At 40.1% G+C, this 15398-nt stretch overlaps 1 long non-coding RNA gene across 2 annotated transcripts in view; it reads left to right on the top strand.

Moving 5' to 3' along the window:
- The window catches only part of LOC115096266, a 189024-nt gene that overhangs the window by 122203 nt on the left and 51423 nt on the right, over positions 1-15398 (top strand). For both annotated transcript variants that reach the window (XR_003858010.1, XR_003858009.1), the window contains exon 2: positions 9239-9318. This is a non-coding gene — a long non-coding RNA (uncharacterized LOC115096266). The remainder of the gene's footprint in view (positions 1-9238; positions 9319-15398) is intronic.

Raw genomic sequence — 15398 nt, 5'->3', positions numbered from 1 at the left:
GAGACACCGGGAGGAGGAGAGACACTGCGGCGAAGCAAAAAAAAAAACCAAAAGCAATTTTGGTTTTTTTTTTCAAAAGCGACAATTTTGGTTTTTTTCCAAAAGCGACTTACTTTTGGGATCTGTCAAGATAGGTAAGGCGCTAATTTCTTCCGGCACCGGGAAAGTGCACAGAAAAGCAGTAAAAACTGCTTTTCTGTGCACCCTCCGACTTAATATCGCCATGATATTAAGTCGGAGGTCCCGAAGAGTACAAAAAGTTTTGAAAAAAGAAAAAAAAAATTTGAAGTCAGCCGGCGGCTGTCGGGTCGAAAACCGGATGCTCAATTTTGCTGGCGTCCGGTTTCCGAGCCCGTGGCTGTCAGCGGGCTCGAGAACCGACGCCGGCAAAATTGAGCGTCGGCTGTCAAACCCGCTGACAGCCGCCGCTCCTGTCAAAAAGGTGCTAGGGACACGCTAGTGTCCCTAGCGCCTCCTTTTGCCCGTTTCTACCGCCGGGCCTCATTTGAATACTGTATCACGTGCACAGGCGAGTGGCCTGTGCGCGCGCTGGGAAAGCGGGCGTTCACTCGCTCTCCCGCGGACTTTACTGAATTGGCCTGCAAGTTATTAGTTTTTCAGATAAGCCAGCTTGAAAACTTGTATTCTGAGCTGAGACCAGAAGATTGTCAGGGATGTTTCCTCTTGTACATCTACGGTGGATCTTCCAGTGAAGAGATGCAAGGATGGTCACAGGAAGAAAGCAGACTCATCTAGGTGAGTTTATAAATTAATTCAAGATTTTCTTAATCTCAAAATGTATTTCACTGCTTAGCAGCATTTTGATCTTAGGGGCCAAATGAACTAAGCATATTTCCCATGGACACAAAATGGGAAAAACTCCTAACATATCAAGAGTGTGTGCTTATTACATTAAAAATGCAGGCATTCTCAGGTGCTACTGCTTTCCTGGTCTGCCTCTATTTCCATCCTACTGTATGTGAAAACATGCCATTTTTCAAGTAGGAGTTGTCACTTGTAGTAATGTTAAGATGAAATTAAAGTAAAATTGTGAAAGTATGCTTCTTGAAAGATCTAGGGCACTGAGCAAAACCAGAGTAAGCACCTGGTCTTGAGACAATACTGTATTTGTATGTTTATTTTAACCACTTTATGTACTGCTTTGGCAAATGCATATAAAAATTGTGTCATGTCAATAAAGGAAACAGAATCTGAACAGCAAATAACAGCCTTCTGGTATATCGCCTTGTTTAGTTTCTTTACACTGTAGTGTTGAAGGGGTTAATGGTTCAGAATATTAAAAATGCATTTATTTGTTGAACTCCACAGCAGACTGACATCTTGAATGTAACAAATATTATACCTGCGGTAGCTATTTCTTAAATAGAAAGAAACAGTATATTATGTAGCTAATATGTTCCATTCTTTGGCTACTGGGACATATTTTAAAGATGTTCTCCAGAAGACACTAAATAACAATGATTGGAAGAAAATGACCAAAAATTCTCTCAGTTTATCACTAGCCACCAAGAATGGGAGATTGGCAGAGATTTAGGTGCCATAAAGAAGAGAGCTGGAGCAATTCCCTTGTGAGTGCTGCTGACTGTAATACAGGGGAGAATGAAGCCCCTTTTTCTGCACGTGACGGGGGGAGACAGTGCATGACATCCCGCCCACATGTGATGCAGTGTCCAAAGCACTGAATTTTCATTTTCATTAATTGTCATGAAATATGCTTCACCTTTGGATAAAGCTTTGTCTTTCTCTATCTTTGTTTTACATGCACTGGTCTATAACCCTGTTTCTACTGTATTACATTTATTTCTGCTTCCAGCTGTCCCATTTAACTCTTCAGGGCCTCAAAACATGAATAATTTTGCCAAGATAGCAGCCAGTCGGCTTGTCCCCTAGTCTGAAATGTATGACCAAGTGCCAAAAAAAAAAAAATCAGATTAAAAATTTAGCTCAGCTTTCATCCTTACTTTTTCAAGCTCCAGTGATGTTTACTGTTTAAGGAATATGTTTTATTCCGATAACTAACTATATATATATACCACTTACCATTCACGTGGGCATAAACTATACAAAAGGAACCAAACGCGCTCTCCCCTACCGCCCACATCATACTGAATTCTACCAAGTGCTATTCAGCCACAACTAAAAATACTGTTTTGGGTGGTTTAAATACGATTATTATTGGACTTCTCCTTCTAATGCAGTACAGAACATCTGATACTGAGCGCATAAGACCTCCATTCTGATTTGTGCTCCACAGGTAGGACTCCCGCAGGTGAAAACTGCTCACATAAACAATGTTGAAGCCCGCGCTGCTCTGGGGATCAAACATTCTGCAGGGTACTCTCCAGCTGTTACCTTATTAAATTGGTCCTCTTTGTGCACCATCTCATATAAAAGTCTCCTCAGGAGATTTCTAATAGTAACATGTGCTTTTTTTAATTGGCCTTGATCAGTCCAATACAAATGAGTAGAATATGATGTGCCCCCAGGCTCTGCCTCTGAATGTTTCGTTAAATTCTCCCGAGGCTAATGACAGGGCTGCTGCTCCAGCCATTGTGTATGACGTGAACTCTACAGCTTATTCAGTCAAAAAGATTATAAACTATATAGGCTAGCATACTCATAACATATGTGGCCATGGTTTAAAGCAGTTTATACTGTGCTGATAGCATAAATGAAGAAAGGACTGTTTCATACAAATTTTATTATGCTAGTATATTTCATTTAGTGCAATGCGACATGAAATCTGGAGGTCAGGTACATGGAGGCAGCAGTTTTGTTCAGAACATTGACTCTTTATGACAGGCTAAACGTGTAATAGCCACAGAATTGAGGAAAAATGTTTAGAAGCTTAAGTCTTATTACTCCAGTTCGATAGCCCATTTCACTCAGTCTTACTAAAACAGGGCTTCCCAAACCTGTCCTGGGGACCCCACGGCCAGTCGGGGGTTTCAGGATATCCACAATGAATATGCATGAGATACATTTGCATACCTTGGAGACTCAGTATATGCAAATGTATCTCATGCATATTCATTGTAGATATCCTGAAAACCCGATTGATTGTGGGGTCCCCAGGACAGGTTTGGGAAGCCCTGTGCTAAAAGTTGTAGCGTGATTCTGTATTCTTCTACTAATCAGGGGTGGCCAATTCCAGTTCTCAAGAGCCACAAACAGGCCAGGTGTTCAGGCTATCCTTAATGAATATGCATGAGAGAGATTTGCATGCACTGCCTTCAATGTATTCAAATCTATCTCATGCATATTCATTATGGATAGTCTGAAAACCAAGTCTATTTTGTAACTCTTTAGGACTGGAAATAGTACAAGGATGGCTATGTGACAGTGGTTCAAAGATCAAAGGAAAGGCAGGGGAAGTTAGAACACAGAAGACTGTAGTTCCTTTTCTGTCCATATGTGCCTACAATAGGAAACAAGCCTGTTACTCTGGATTACAGGGGATATATTTCTATATTCCAGGCCAGGTTCTTCCAAAGCAGCTTGTAAATTGCTAGAAGGTTGTTGCAATAATGTTGGGTTAAAATTGTGTGCTAAAATTCAGTGCACAGTTTCTTAATACACAGGTTACAATTTTTGTAAACTCCTGATGCAGTAAGCTAATGAAATGCTAATACATTGGGAGTTAAAGTGCACTGATTGCAAAATGTGCACACGACCCAGAGTTAAAATGTACAGTCAGCATATGCTGAATGCATATTTTAAACGGGGGGAGTGGGAAGTCTCTCAGCCGTGAGTTATTTGAAACAAAAATCATGTTTTGTGGACATTAAAGAATTTTATGAGCACAAAACATGATTTATGCACACACAAATGCTTTCAGCACAGGAAGCACTTTTTGCGCCTATAAAGCATTTATGCGTAGAAAACATGCTGGGTGCACAAAGCATGGTTTCTGCGCATAAATCCTGTTTACAGGTCCTGGTATTGGAATTTCAGCTTCTGCCAATAGATTGATACAAGTTCTGGAAACTTTACTCCATTTCTGACCTTCCCAAATTTCATACAATAATACTTAATTGACAAATAACTAGATTAGACACAATAAAAACATAAAAATCATATCCCAACCACACTACTTCAATAATATGCAACCCACTAAAAAGAAAATACATTGATAGAGGGCATCAAAATCAGTTAAAGGCTTTATCAAACAGCCAAGATTGTATCTTTTTACAAAAACTGTGATAATCCCTCTAAGAAGAAAGGCCATACTGGGTCAGACCAAGGGTCCATCAAGCCCAGCATCCTGTTTCTAACAGTGGCCAATCCAGGCCATAAAAACCTGGCAAGTACCCAAAAACTAAGTCTATTCCATGTTACCGTTGCTAGTAATAGCGGTGGTTATTATCCAAGTCAACTTAATTTATAGCAGGTAATGGACCTCTCCTCCAAGAACTTATCCAATCCCTTTTTAAACACAGCTCTACCAACTGTACTAACCACATCTTCTGGCAACAAATTCCAGAGTTTAATTGTGCGTTGAGTGAAAAAGAACTTTCTCCGATTAGTTTTAAATGTGCCACATGCTAACTTCATGGAGTGCTCCTTAGTCTTTCTATTATCCGAAAGAGTAAATAACCAATTCACATCTACCCGTTCTAGACCTCTCATGATTTTAAACACCTCTATCATTTCCCCCCTCAGCCGTCTCCACTCCAAGCTGAAAAGTCCCAACCTCTTCAGCCCTTCCTCATAGAGGAGCTGTTCCATTCCCTTTATCATTTTGGTCTCCCTTCTCTGTACCTTCTCCATTGCAATTATATCTTTTCTGAGATGCGACGACCAGAATTGTACACAGTATTCATTGGTGCGGTCTCACCATGGAGCGATACAGAGGCATTATGACATTTTCCATTTTATTCACCATTCCCTTTCTAATAATTCTCAACATTCTGTTTGCTTTTTTGACTGCCGCAGCACATTGAACCGATGATTTCAATGTGTTATACACTATGATGCCTAGATCTCTTTCTTGGGTAGTAGCACCTAATATGGAACCTAACATTGTGTAACTATAGCATGGGTTATTTTTTCCTATATGCAACACCTTGCACTTGTCCACATTAAATTTCATCTGCCATTTTGATGCCGAATTTTCCAGCCTCACAAGGTCTTCCTGTAATTTATCACAATCTGCTTGTGATTTAACTACTCTGAACAATTTTGTATCATCTGCAAATCTGATTACCTCACTTGTCATATTTCTTTCCAGATCATTTATAAATATATTGAAAAGTAAGGGTCCCAATACAGATCCCTGAGGCACTCCACTTCCCACACCACTGCCCACTCCACTGCCCACATGGTTTATCTGAGGAGAAGGCATGTAGGGCAAGGACTTGCCCTACATGCCTTCTCCTCAGATAAACCATGGATAGTCTGAGGTAGAAGCCTGAGTTAAATGATTGCCACAGAATCGGGGTCCCCTGCAAGAATCCTTTTCCTAAACAGGGCTAAGGATGACTAAGAAAAAAAGCTAACTTCTGCCAGTGACTTACAGCATTTCTAGGAAATTATCTCATGCCCATCTAGTCTAAAGAGCCAATGTACTAAACTGTGTTATCACTATTACAAGAAACTTCAGCTTGGAGTACATAAACTAGCTTATGAAAGTGTTAATGCTAAATCTGTGATAATGAAATGCTAAATCTGCCACCATCTGTAACCATAAAACCAGAAGGAAATGGTCATGCGTTTCCGCTGGTCCAGATGTTGCTGGTGAAATGAATGCTGCTACTCCCCTCCATCTTGTGCTTGCATCCGGGCATATACAGTAACTGAGTGTACGAGAGAGCGATCACACTGCATTTTATATTTTTATACCACCTTACTTCACAAACATGAACCCTAAGCAGTTTACATCAAAGATAAAAATACAATAGTTAATACAAAGTAGCCTCTAATATATTTATTGATTGATTTAGACATTTTATATACCGTCATTCCATATTAAAGATCACAACAGTTTACAACAGTAACATTCATAGTTATAAATCGACAGGCAATAACGGGTAAAGGATGTAGTTTTCATAAATAGACTGACATCTATCAATCAAATTGTTCTGATATATTTGACTCAAGGTTTAAAATATTGTCAAGGGTAAAGAAAGTTATAATAAAATGATATAACAGAATTCACATTTAGTTATTACATAGCCAGATTATATTGTGGGTGGATCGAGGTGTGGCAACTTATCTGGTTATCAGAACTGAATAAGCTTTGAAGACAGATGCTTCAGATCTTATGCCTTCCTTCTCAGAGCTAACAGAGGAATGACAGAATAAAATGGTCAATGCTTATTGTTGAAGTCAGGACATGCAGCTGTCAGCTGGGATAGACTAGCTCCACTCCACACTCTCTCACTGAAGGATAGGCCAACTTCGTAATACAAAACTTAAAAAACCCAGTCATTCCAAATAAACCTACAAAGCCCCATCTCGTACCTGCACAGGTAAAATACCAAGGCAAAATAACTAAGATATTAAAACCTCACCAAACTTAATCTCCAGTCCCTTCATTCCAGAAAAAGAAGATGCATACCCTATCACATCCCAAGTAACAGTACCTAGTCCCCCTTTGTTACTCACTCCCCCAGGTCATAGTAAATGATGGCAGATAAAGCCTCAAATGATCCATCTAATCTGCTCAGCACAAGGTTTAGGGTTGTAACTGCTGCTGCTCCATGCTGGTTACCCCCATTAAGAAATGTTAAACCTAAAGATACCCCACAAACAAATAAGAAGAGGCACCCAATCCATATCTTTTCTATATTTCACTATTTATTAACTTTTTAAAATCTCTTTAATTCTTAGAACACAGCATCAGGTAAACAGTGCTCAAAATTTCAATAACCTGTCCCTTGCCACACAATGGACTGCAGGCAGTGTCAGATAAGGCATCTTTAGAATCATTCATTTGCTAGTCAAGTGTACCACTTTGAAATACACCCTAAAATGACTTTAAGGCTAAAGAGAGTGGATACTTAGCTCTTTATTGCTTTTCCAATATGCTGAAGATCAGATCCTAAAAACATTCAGCTCATATCATTGCACACTGTCATTAATGCTGCATTCATTGTTTCAGACACCTGACCTGACATAAGCCCATGTTTCGGCGAAAGCTTCGCCTGCCTCAGAAGTCACATATCTAAATATATTAAACATTGCCAAGTCTTCATGTTTCCCTCCACACGACATACTCATAAAACCACACACACACACACACAAAACATTTTAACCATCAGCATAACGATCAACATCCTCCCAATCAGAAACCAGATTATTAAGTGTGCCAGAACTAATCAACAAGACTGCATCCAAACGTGTCACCCATGACGACCTGAAAGCTAATAGGTGGCATTGCCAATCAACTCCCAACCATCTATATATCTACAATCAACGGTTGCCACTACACAAATGTGCCCCTGAATGAAAAGAATCTCAACTGCCCGTCAGCAAGAAAACCAATCTATTTCTTTGTTCAACCCCAATGGCTCCACTGTATTCAAGGTATAAATTCACCGTTGCTTCTTGCATATAAGTGCTGAATCAGTGTAATGGCAACAGTGGGGGAGGTGCAAGATAATGTTAAAGCTATTTGTCAGAATGATTTCACTATTGCATCATTGTTAGGTCAGTTGGGTTTGTGGAGGGATGTCTCTATTAATGTTGGTGGTCACGAAAAATTTCTCTTGGTTGCTTGACATATAGTGGGGGCCAATATTGAAATGCTACTTAGCTGGATAAGAAGGACTTATCCTGATAAGTGGCAGCCACTGAATATCCAGCTATGTTCAGCGTCTGCCACTTAGCTGGATAAGTATTTATTTGTCCAGGTAAGTAGCCAGATATCTTGTGAGTGGATCGAAGTGCGGCAACTTATCTGGTGATCAGGACTGAATAAGCTTTGAAGAAAGATGCTTCAGATCTTATGCATCCTTCTCTGAAATCTAACAGAGGAATGACAGAATAAAATGGTCAATGTTCAAAATGCTTATTGTTGAAGTCAGGGCATGCAGCTGTCAGCTGGGATAGGCTAGCTGAAAAAGTGCTGAAACATGATTGTTCCTAGTCCTTCCTTGTTTCATCTCCAACTGACTTCACTCTGGCTTGGAGTACAAAAAAAGGTGTTGGTTTGCTTCCCACATAAACATTAATGGTACCCAATCAAATGAGCCAAAAAGGATTTGGATTGGTTTGGATGCCTCAAATCAAACTGAAAATTAACTCCTTCATTGTGTGTTTCCATTTGGAGCAAAATGAATGCAGATCCCTATTGGCCACTATTTTACTTTAATTACAGTAATCTTGCTGTGATATAAAGTAATTTCAGCTGCCTGCTTTTAATTTTAATTTACTAGTCCTCCCTAATTTATCATTCCAAACTCAAGTCTATGACAGACAGCTCTCCGCTGGGCTTCACCCTTCCTTCATCCCTCACATCAGCACAGGTAGTGCTCCAGGGAAACGGCACTTACACAACTTTTCAACAAAATGCCATGGGGGAAAAAGGTCCAGGACGCCTCCTGGCTGGTCTTGCATCCCCTCTGTTTTACAGCCTTCCCTTTAGACCCATCGGTGCCACACAGATCTGTCTTGAGATGATGGAAAGGAAATGTGAAAAGAATAGAAAACACCCTCTCTGTAAGTGCTGTCCCGGTGCTCACCCTCTGAGGACAAGCAATCAGATAACAATCGGCATAATGAAGGAGAAAATCTTCTCTGTTTAACCTCCAGTCACAAACTGCTGATGAATTTGATTAAGCAAGCATGCAGAAATATGTGAGTGGGAATGAAGGTGAGGGGGGAAAAGAGCCAATCACTTTTCAGAAAGAAAGAGTCTTAGTAGAACCTTCATATTGTGATGAACTCAAATGTTAGAAAAACTGCTACATGGATAAAATTGTTATTAACATTTCCTAAAAAACAAAAAAACATAAAGGGGGATTTTTAAAAAAACAGGGCTGGAATTCATAGGGAATGAAGATAGTTCTCCTTTTTAATAGAAAGAAAAAGTATCCTTCAGAACTGAGCCTCTGCTCCAGCAATAATTATTAAAACGAGCCAGCTCTAGCAATATATTTTGAGCCACAGAAGCGGCTGCAATGTGTGGAGCTAGTGAACTGGTCAAAAGAGCACTGGAGGGGAAAGTCCATAATATGCCTCCTAATTCTTCTCCCTTCAATCCCTGCATTTCCAGAACCAGAACACCTGCCTGTCTTGGTGCCTCCTTGAAAATGCTGACTGCAAGCTGCCTGGTCTTACATACACAGCAGTAAGGTAGGTGGAAAGCTTGAGACATTATAGAGAGTGAGGGAGAGAAAACAATAGAGACAAAGGGAAGAGGGGAGAAAAGAAATGCAGAGACACTCACGGGCCGATGCAGTACGTTGTGCTCATCACATGTGAATCCATGTTGATGAGGCTATTAGCTACTCCCCCCCCCCCCCCCCCCGATACAAAAAAAAAAAAGAGCGCCTGACACACACATTTTACGCTCCAAAATTAACGCCTGCCCCAGAGCAGGCGTTAATTTTGGAGGAGCCCAAAAAGTGTACAGAAAAGCAAATAATACTGCTTTTCTGTACTTCCTCCAACTTAATATCGTGGGGATATTAAGTTGGAGGAACAAAAAGGAGGAGAAGGTTTAAAAATAATAATAATAAAAAAAAAAGGGTGCTGGTTGTCAGGTTAGGAAAAGGGACGTTAGTAAAATTGATTGTCCGTTTTCCTAACCCGCTGACTGGCATCAGTCAGAGAGAGGAGAGAGAAAAGCAGAGATACACAGGAGAGCGAGCAGATCCACATAGGGAGAAGATCTGTTGCAAGGGTATTAGGGGCTCTAGGTGAACCATTAGCCTTGTGCCCCCTATAATTCACTTTCAGAGCCTTAGGCCCCCTCCTGGGATTTTGATAATTAAACTCAACAATCATGATCACCCTATCATCACTCCTCCCAGAACAATCCTGTAAAAACATCATACTTTAAAATATTACATTTTATTTCATTTATATAGATAGATTTATTTATATCTATAGATATATTTTCTCAGAAATCATGCCACAGTGACTGAAGAACTATCATCTGTGATTTTTTTGGGGGGGTAGACTGCAAATGAAATCAAGAAATACATAAATGTATACATTAAAAGAAATCCATACCATGTTGCTAAAGATAATCTCTGAAATGGCTAGCTGGGATGAACTAGGATGCTTCCCCTTACTACTCACCATACAAAAAAACCCCATTTAATTCTGGTGGCTTGCCATTAACAGTGACACAAACTCCTTCCATTATTACCTACTTTGTGAAGTAACACAAAACCATACAAAAAAGACATTCAGAACCCAGAGCAAATCTGCCATAACAAAACAGTGCTATTGTTTTACTGTGATTCCAACTGCTCTTTGCTGCTTCCCCAGAAGCTGCTGCTCTAGGTAACTGTTTTAGTTTTCCTGATAGTTAAGCCAGCCCTGTTAGGGAAGGAAGGAAAAGAAGAATAGAAACACAGGGAAAGATAATATATAGAGAGGGAAGAGAGAGGAACAGACACACACAGGGAAGGAGAGCAGAGAGATGCAGGGGAGAGGTATAAAGGGAGGCGAGAGAGATGCACAGGAAGTAAGGGAAAATAGATACAGGGAAGGGAGTAGAGACAAAACAAGAGGGGGAAGAGAAAAGCAGAGATATGGAGGGGAGAGGGAATACCATAGAGAGATGCAAAGGGGAGACGGGAGAGAGAAAAGCAGAGATGCATAGAGGGAGGGAAGACTAAAGCATTTCCACATGGGAGAGATATGAAAGAAAAGCAGAGAAGAAGAGAAATATATAGGGAGGAAGAGCAGAGACACACAAAAAGAGTAGGTAGAGACATACAGGAAGGGTAAAAAGTTAGAAAAACTAAAATGCAAGAAATGCAATTTTATCTTTGACCAAAATGCTGAAAAAGAAATAAGCAAGATGCTGATCATTATTTATTTTATTTAAAAAATCTTTTCTATACCGTCATTTGGTCATGCATCATCACAATGGTTTACAGAGAGGCTCACATTATACCTGCACAGGGCAGGGAATAGGCAGGTATCATGGGATGGGATGGCCCACGTGGGACTGACAAGAGAGTTCTAATTTTCACTTTAGGTTCCCAATTTATTTACATAATGGGGGTGCTCATTCTTGGGGAGCTCACCAGCTGCTACTTAGTTGTAAGATTGAAAGAAGACCAAAGGTCCATCAAGTCCTTCCTACTTCCCGTTACCTAATAGCTCTGTCTACATTGTAAGCTGAAGGACTCGTATATCAACAGAACTGTCTCCTGAAGATCTTCTCATGTATGGGATAAGAATTGTTGGGGATTTTCCACCCAGAAAAATATAATTCCATTTTTAGTTAAAATGGAATCAGTGTGGCTAGAGTGCGATCAAACTCAGGGATACATTTCCAGTAATGCACAACATGAATACTGCTGAAGTGACATTATCCTATTAAGTAGAAATATGCTGTATGGAGAGTAATAGACATCTGCATGCTGCTTCTAGGTGCACTTCCAGTTAGAAGGCCAGTGCAATTTATTAAGGTAGATTATAAGCTAAAATAAATGCTTACTTGGTATAATGTGAGCCTCAGGGATACCTGAAATGGTTTTGAAGTAACATAGCATGCAATAAACAATATTTTGTGGTGTACTATATAAGCAAAAATAGACTTAGTACTCAAATAATTTTATTTTCAGCTTTGTAAAGCAGGATGGATAGTGGAAAAAGATGGACAAATAGTAAATGAGAAATTGTTGAATAGCGCTGTCAAGCTTGTGTTGCAGAAAATAAAAGACAAAAGCCACAGAGAGGAACAATTGTTGGCAGAAGTAATGCGATCTATTCTCTGACACATCAAAGCCTCAGATACCTGGGGCTGCGGGAGATCGAGAAATGTATAATGCTTTAGCCTGCAACTGTGGCACGATAGGAAAGAGACAGCTGTGCAGAATTACTCTTGAGTTTGAGAAAGCAAAAGCAGAACTGCACACTGGAAGGGAAAGGTATTCCTGCAGGGAAACTGAACAAAGAGAAATATTATAACATTAATCAGAGCAGGGCACAATAAGTATCTGAATATTTAAAATTAATAGCAGAATATAACAAAGTCTTTGATGCACGTTCTTGGTTAGGTCATTAATCATGAGGATTTAAAATGCTCACTTTCTGTCTGACTGAAATAGAATTGCAGTATAACCGAGGAACCTGGGAGGATGGCATGATATTTTAATAAAAGCAAACAGGGGCTTCCCCCCTCCCCAGTTAGAAGGGCAATTTAAAGGGGTATAGATTTATTCTAAAATAAATTCCACAAGCTGAAGCAAGTCCTTAAAATAACCTATATATTATGCATGTCTAGGGTTGAAACCCTCTGATTTTGGAAAGAGAGATGAAACAAAGGGAAACTAACATAAATCAGTTATTTATGAATTTAACTTTTTTTTTTTTAAAGCAAAACAAAAGATGAGAGAAGATATTTGAAGGCATGCACAGAATATAGTGATTGGAGCCCATAAATGAACCAAATGCTTCAGAAACAAAGGGGTCAATTTTCAAAGAGGTCCATAATCATTAGGACGGGTAGTGGCATGTTATCCGGATAACTTGTCCCATTTATTCAGTGGGATAAACACCCCTTTGAATATACCAGCCTAATGTTTTCTGGCTAAATATTGCCAGATAAGAACATAAGAAATTACCATACTGGGTCAGACCAAGGGTCCATCAAGCCCTTGGTCTGACCCAGCAATGGCCAATCCAGGTTACAAGTGCCTGGCAAGTACCAAAACACTAAGTAGATCCCATAACAAGAGAACCTACCCGGCTATGTTTGAATATAGCCAGATGGTTTAAACGCTTCCAGCGCTGCCTCTGTCAATGCAGCGTTGGAGGCGCTGGGAATGGGGAAGAGGGACCCTCACTCCTGTCTCAGGCGGGATGTGGAGGCTCAGAGGGATGGGGGGGGGGGGGGGCAGGTGCCACTAGTCTTCCTTGTGGGTGGGGAGAGGCACGCCTATTATGTTTCTACCTGAAAATTGGGACTGGGTCAGCATACAATGCTGGCCCATTCCTAAGTCATTGAAAAGGGCTAGGAGAGCATGGCCTAACAGGGCCTTCCTATTACACTTTTGGGGGGAATGGTGGGGATTGCCCCGTTCATATCTTCCTGAGTGATAACAGCGCTATTTAACTGGATATCTTTTAAAGATATCTGGTTAAGTAGCATGCTATCGGGCCACACAAGGCTGAATAACTTTAGACTAGCTCAGAAGCAGGTCTAAAGTTATCTAAAGTTATTATTTCCCGCCTGAGTTCTTTGTAAACCGGCATGATGTGCGCCACGAATGTCGGTAAATAAAAGTTAATAAATAAATAAATAAATAAATAAATAAATCCAGCTAACGTAGCTGGATATACCCGATATTCAGCTAGGTTAGCCGGATATTTTAGCCCCTCCCTGGAATGCCCCGGAATTTCCCCTTTGTTATCTGGCTAAATTGTAGCCTGATAATTACTTTAATTTTGCCAGATAAGTGGCTGAATATGCTTGCCATTTATACAAATCGTTTTTAAGTTATCTGTCCAAGTGACTTTTGAATATGGCCCTCATATAGTTTAGTTGCCTAACTTTGAGGCCAATATAATAAAGTGCTTTCTGCAGAGCGCACAGTTTTATCTGCAGCTGTACACACATTTTTTGTCTGCAAACTTTACTGCCAATGCAGCAAAATATTTTGCGCACAAAAGTCATTTAAGTTTGTGCTCTTGCATGGAAATTCCATGCCAATGATGACATTATCCATAACCCTCTCAGATTTTCTTAGCGGTGGAAACTTAACTCCTAGTCTGAGGCTGTGCAAAATTTCCAGGGCTAATGTTAGTCTATGGGTGGAAGGTGGAATTCCAGTCCTGGGACCTGTGGTCAATACTATTTATGGAGAAAAAGCATTTTTTGTATACATAAATCATACTTTATCTGTAGAAAAAACCATGACTTGTGTACGTAAACCATGTTTTCTGTGTTTAAAATATGATTTATGTACATAAATTGAGCCAGATTTTCAGTTCAATTTGTTGCAACTGAAGCAAAATAATGGGGCACCCAAAATACCAGACAGAGCATAGCTGGCTGGTGATAGGACAAAGAAGCAGCAGGACCAATCATGTTGAAACACATTTTCAACCAGCCTATCCCAGCTGCATGTCATGACTATCTTTTTTTTTTTTTAGGTGAAAGTTAAAATATGAGCAGATACTATTTTTTCAGTCATTCCTCTGTTGGATCTCAGAGACAGAAGGCAGAGGTTCTGAAGCTCCTTGCTTCAGAGTTAAAGAAAAGCTTATAAATGATTTCGAGGAGAAAGCAAGAAAGTCTGTTGCAGTCATAGTCCTTGTGTCTTAACTGTTTTTTGAAGTAGTAATAGCAGAAGAACTGTAATTTCTGTCAGAGGATTACAGTGTATATCAGGAAGGTAAAGCTAGCAGTGCCACAGATAGCATGTACCAGTGTCTGCAGGAAAGATACAGATAGAGAGATTGACTCTCTATTGCAACATGTGTATAGGGGGAAGCTTGCTTTTTCTGTGTAAAAGAGTTAGTGACAGAATGCTCATTCATGTGTGTCTGGACTTTTGTATTAAACTTGACTTAAGAGCATGCCATGCTGGGTCAGACCAAGGGTCCATCAAGCCCAGCATCCTGTTTCCAACAGTGGCCAATCCAGGCCATTAGAACCTGGCAAGTATCCAAAAACTAAGTCTATTCCATGTTACTGTTGCTAGTAATAGCAGTGGCTATTTTCTAAGTCAACTTAATTAATAGCAGGTCATGGACTTCTCCTCCAAGAACTTATCCAATCCTTTTTTTAAACACAGCTATATTAACTGCACTAACCACATCCTCTGGCAACAAATTCTAGAGTTTAATTGTGGGTTGAGTAAAAAAGAACTTTCTCCGATTAGTTTTAAATGTGCCACATGCTAACTTCATGGAGTGCCCCCTAGTCTCTCTATTATCTGAAAGAGTAAATAACCGATTCACATCTACCTGTTCTAGACCTCTCATGGTTTTAAACACCTCTATCATATCCCCCCTCAGCCGTCTCTTCTCCAAGCTGAAAAGTCCTAACCTCTTTAGTCTTTCCTCATGGTGTACATAGTGGTATGTTTGTGACAAAAGTGATTGTCTGGTCTACTTTCTGTGGGTGTCCATATTAGGGTGTACATTGTAACACTAAACGTCCCTACCAACTAATGATCTATTTTAATAAATTCCATCGTGTTATTGGCATCAAGGCAAGCATGGCAATGGGAGAGGGAGCTTTT

Source organism: Rhinatrema bivittatum, chromosome 7 (assembly GCF_901001135.1).
Source record: "Rhinatrema bivittatum chromosome 7, aRhiBiv1.1, whole genome shotgun sequence".
Taxonomy (NCBI): Eukaryota; Metazoa; Chordata; class Amphibia; order Gymnophiona; family Rhinatrematidae; genus Rhinatrema; species Rhinatrema bivittatum.
Note: the sequence above shows the minus strand (reverse complement) of the source record. Positions and strands in the feature narration are given on the sequence as shown.